The sequence below is a fragment of the Vigna unguiculata genome, chromosome 8 (assembly GCF_004118075.2).
Source record: "Vigna unguiculata cultivar IT97K-499-35 chromosome 8, ASM411807v1, whole genome shotgun sequence".
Taxonomy (NCBI): Eukaryota; Viridiplantae; Streptophyta; class Magnoliopsida; order Fabales; family Fabaceae; genus Vigna; species Vigna unguiculata.
Genome location: NC_040286.1, coordinates 6,146,007 through 6,151,191, shown reverse-complemented (window position 1 = coordinate 6,151,191; position 5,185 = coordinate 6,146,007). Strand labels below are relative to the sequence as shown.

The following is a 5,185-nucleotide window of genomic DNA, read 5'->3' as shown; positions in this document are numbered from 1 at the left end:
AAATATCACATTCAGTAATTTTGCAGTTTTCTTTTATGTGAAATAAAGTTTCAGTTCTCTGTAACAAATAATTTGTTTTTTGTTGGCCAACTAATGACTTGGTGGGATAAATGGATTTTAGTATGATGCAATGGATTTGTTGAAAATTAATTGATTATAGTAGTCATGAACTGTTATGTTTTCTGTTTTTTTAAGTGGAGGACTAAGTTCAGGGAAACCATGAACATGGCTGATAATGATGCTAGTACAAGGGTTATTGGCTCACTTATTAATTATGAGGTGAGCATTTTCAGTCATTAATGCCAGTTTTTTAATGTTATCTTCGATTTAGTGTTTTTTTATCACTTATTTTTTCTTGGTTTACAGACTGTCAAATATTTTAATAATGAAGTTTATGAAGCTGATAATTATGACAAGTACCTAAAGAGTAAGTGATCAATTTTCCTTGTTAAGTTGGGTGTGTAAAATGGCACTAGTTATTTTGTATATTCTTATTGCTCATATATTGTTCTTGGCCTATTTGTATGACCATTATTTCATAGGTCCATATGGGCGTCTCTCACTTAAGCTAGTAATGAGCCTTCACGTTGTTGCCTTTAAACTCACTTAAGAGAGCATATAATCTTGCTTAAGTTAGCTTTTGAGTTTCAAGATTAGGTGCTTCTTGACTTTATTAACATAATTCTCTTTTATAATTGATGTTGCTTGCTTCTCTAGTTTTATTTGTGCTTCTCTTAATTCTTTTTTATAATTGATTTTGCTTGCCCTGCTGCAGTTTGTAATATCATTGTCTAGGATATGAGGATGATGCTCTGAAAACCCAACAAAGTCTTGCTGTATTGAATTTTGGTCAAAATTTTATATTTAGTGTTGTTCTTTCATCGACAATGGTGTTGTGCTCTCATGGGATCATGGATGGAATGATGACTGTTGGTGATTTGGTAAAGTTTTCTTAAATTTAGTTCTAGTATGAGGCTTGGGTAGCTTTGCTCCATTGAAGCTTTTATTTGTTCTTTAATGATTATGTTTGCTTTCATGGACAAAGGATTCTTTATCCTCCAATCTCTTTGTAGTTATCTTCTTACCATCATAATGAATATCTTCTTTTCTTAAATTAAGCTAAATTCAATATGCAGGTAATGGTGAATGGGCTTCTCTTCCAATTATCACTTCCACTTAATTTCCTTGGTTGTATTTTTCGTGAGACTGTACAGAGTTTAGTTGACATGAAATCCATGTTTCAGTTACTTGAGGTATCTTCCACGTCGAATTTTAGTAAATTATCTTGAAGTTAATTTGAAATGTGTATTGTTGATTGTGAAATTTCTTTCTTTCACCTCGTATATACCATACACGAGTTCAAAATACTGATTATTGCTAGATTTTCAAAATCTATCAATAATAAAAAAAAAATTATTTTAGTGCTTCCACCACCATTTTTTTTCTTTGCACCAGGTCGATGCTCTGAATGGTAAGATCCAACTTGCCTTGGTGGTGATTCAAGAACAGAACCTTATATAGTTACACATAATCTACTACTTTCTCATGCAACTGTTGTAGATGTGTACAAGAATCAGTTCCAGGTTCTTTTAGTCTTTATGAGAACTTTAAATCTTCATATTTGACTAGGTTTTTGTATTGCTAAGTTGTGAGACTAAACTAGTGTATGATTCAAGAAGTAGATTGATTACATCATCGAAAGGAAGCAGTGCTTAAATTGAGGTACATTATCACTGCTGAGTAGCATTATGTTTTTGGCATAAGAAAATCTACAAGTTTGTTTTGTGACCAGGGGTTAAGACTCTGCGAGCATGGGTTTTTTAACTTGTTGTGTTAGTGTTCACATGGTCTCTATAAATTGAACTGATTCCATTCAATCTTGACCAGAAAGCATTATTATAGTATTTGTTTAACCATCAAGTCCCTTGTTGCAGGTTTACTCTACCAAGCATGATATCACATATGTGTAGTGTCTCATGATAGGCTTGCTATTAGCCATTAGAAAAGTAGTGTATCTCAAGGTAGCTACCTAATCACATGAATTCTTTGCATCATCCAACTTCATCTGGCTCAAGGTTTTAATTGTCATTTTATGAACCTTGCAGAATTTAGTATGACTTCATGCTGGCGCTTGTAACAACAGTATATGCACACCACAACCAATGCCCCTAATATTCAACAACTGTTGCTTTGTTAACAATACATCTTAGAAGATGCTTTAGGTGTTGCGATCTTGGAAGATGCTTGTCTTAACAATACTATGAAATGTGGTTGAAGAAACAAAACTCAACTTGTATTATTCACTCTTTTGTAGATTTTATTTAAAATTGTAGATTTCTTTTTATCCTTTTACGAATGTTATAGGAAAATTATAAATACAAAAAACTTAAAACTTTTGTCTTTTATAATTTTTCATTTATTTTAAGATTTATGTATAATTAAAAAAAAGTAACAAACATAAGGTGGATTTAAAACCCTTTGAAAAAATTGTAGAGAGAACGGGTCTCAAACCCTAGTCATTACCAGGGGCTTTATAAACCTCAGACATTACCAGGGGTTTTGTAAACTCCGGCCACTACCAGGGGTTTTAAAACCCCAGTCATTACCAGGGGTTTTGAAAACTCCCAGTAAGTTGCGCTAATACCAGGGGTTGTTAAAAACCCCAGTAATCTCTTAGCTACGATGGTTTTTCTAGAGGAAGAAGGAACCCCGGGTAAAGATATTAGTGGGAGTTAAAACCCCATAAACGCCAAAAACAACCCCAACTAAAAATAATTATTTTTGTAGTGATAATGTCATCTTTTTAATTAGAACTACCTACAAATTAAAAAAGTAACCCCACACATATTAGAGAATGTGTAATAATTAAATAATAACAAACATTAAAAGATAAAAGAGAACAAAAAAGAAATAACTGTAGAACAATAAACAACTTTAAATCAGATTTTTAGTTAAATAAGTTAACTTATAGAATAATCAAATAAAACTGTAATTACTTTAACAACCTTATCAAGTACACTCATATAAGAAGTTGTAAATAGTCTCTTTTTTTGCTTTGTGAGTGATGCAAATTTTTTAAAGATTTTTGTTATTCTTTTTTATATTATATTTTACCTAAAATTATTTTACTCACATGTATTTACTGTGACCTAAAAAAATATTGAAAGATATTATAATTATTTTATTGAAATCAATTAAATTTACAGTAATTTTTTTTAATCTTAAACAAAATTAAAAAAAAAGTGGGATAAAAAAGTACATTTAATATATGCATTTAGAAAATATAAGTATTAATATTAATTAATGAAAATTAGTTTTAAATATAATAAAAACAAATATTTATTAATATTTCCTAAATTTAATTTTTAGGCATAAACATTTCCATTAATATTTTATTTATAAAGCTTATTAATAACTTTAAATGCACTGAAATAAAATATTCGATTATTTGTTTTCATAGAATTATATGAATATTAACTTTTACATAATTATATAACAAAGTAAAAGGTTTAAAAAATACAAAAAGTATATTATATTATATTATATATATATATATATATATATATATATATATATATATATATATATATATATATATATATATAAATTTATAATAAAATATTATTATATAAATTATTAAAATAAAATATGTATAGTGACTTTTAATTATATTTTGATTAAAATTTTCAGAAAAAAAAATTGTGTTTTCAATAAGATAAAATATTAATAAATCATCACTAATATTTAATTTTATTGAATGTCTCAGGTCAACAAGAAATAACATTAATTTAGAGCATATATCTTTATGCAAACCTTATTTTATCAGCTGATATTGTAATATTGAGTTAAAGGTAAATAGGGGCAGATTTTGTTAGGGACAGCCTCCAAAAATTTTATTTTTCTTTTAATTATATATATATATATATATATATATATATATATAATAAATATATTTGAAATTTATTAAATTGTAGGTAGTAGATTTTAGAAATCGATGAAAATTAAATTGTGTATCTTTTTATTTCTTTTATAAGGCACAATCTTTAATGTTAATAGATAATAAAACATAAAATTAAATATAATAAATAATAAAAATATTTAGGTATAATTTTTCTTTTGCTCTCTGTTTTTGTCCAAAAATTGACAATGATCAACAAAGCAAACCATCCATATCAAGAGTTTCAATTTAATGAAGAAGTTATTAATCTGTTTCAAGAAATTTAACGAAATTCATCATAAAAGACCAAATTGCATAAGTTTTTCAAAAATCAGGACTAAATTAAGACTAAAAAACTAGAGGACCACCTTAACATTTTTAAACGAAAACATGAATCAAAAGAGTACTTAAACCAAATATTTATTAAGATAATTTTTATTTTCATTCTCGTTGTCTTTTTAATTTTTTTTAACACATTGTAATCATCTCTAGTTCTCATATGTTTTCTTTTGTTTTTGAAAAAAAAAACAAAAGTTAGACACAAATCTATTATTTTTGCTCTCATTTCTCATTTATCCTCTTCTTTTCTTGTCACTTGTCTCACTTGATAATGAAAATATTATGTTTATCTCATGACCTTTTTCTATATTCTTTTTTTATGAATATAGAAGAAAAATAAATAATGTATTCATAACCGTTTTTTAATTGTGACTTGACTATAATATATTTTTATTTTAATAATTACGTGTCTTAATTTTTTTATTGTATTATGATAAATTATTTTTTAATATTATTTACAAAAAAAAATGTATATTGATAAAGAATAAAAGAATAAATTTATTTTTTAAAAGTGATAAAAAGAAAACTATTAATGAAAATAAGATAGACTCTACTTCTTCATATATCTTGAAGAGATTATACTAATGATCAAATTGTTCAGTTAAAGAATCTATTTATTGAAACATGTTAGGTTTTACAGAGGGGGTTTCACTGGGGAGAACAACACCAAGACATTGACACCACTCTCAACCCAAAACCTTAAGGCAATGGGTTTATGGGTCTTTATTCTTATATAGTGCTCTACTCTCTCATTTCTAGCCAATGTGGGACTTAGAATCACACTTGGATTCCTAACAATCTCCCCCTCAAGGGTGAGTCCCTTCAACCACATTGGTACACTCCCCCTCCAGCGGAAGCATTCCCAACCACGAGTACCCCTTCTCGTACCGCCGTTCATCTTAACGGGAC

At 27.7% G+C, this 5,185-nt stretch overlaps 1 long non-coding RNA gene across 1 annotated transcript; it reads left to right on the top strand.

Annotated features, from left to right (window-relative positions):
- The first annotated feature begins 229 nt into the window (after positions 1-229).
- LOC114193713 lies at positions 230-1,186 on the top strand. Its single transcript, XR_003606294.1, has 3 exons — positions 230-279; positions 367-427; positions 1,137-1,186. It is a non-coding gene; the product is annotated as an uncharacterized LOC114193713 (long non-coding RNA).
- Positions 1,187-5,185: the final 3,999 nt, after the last annotated feature.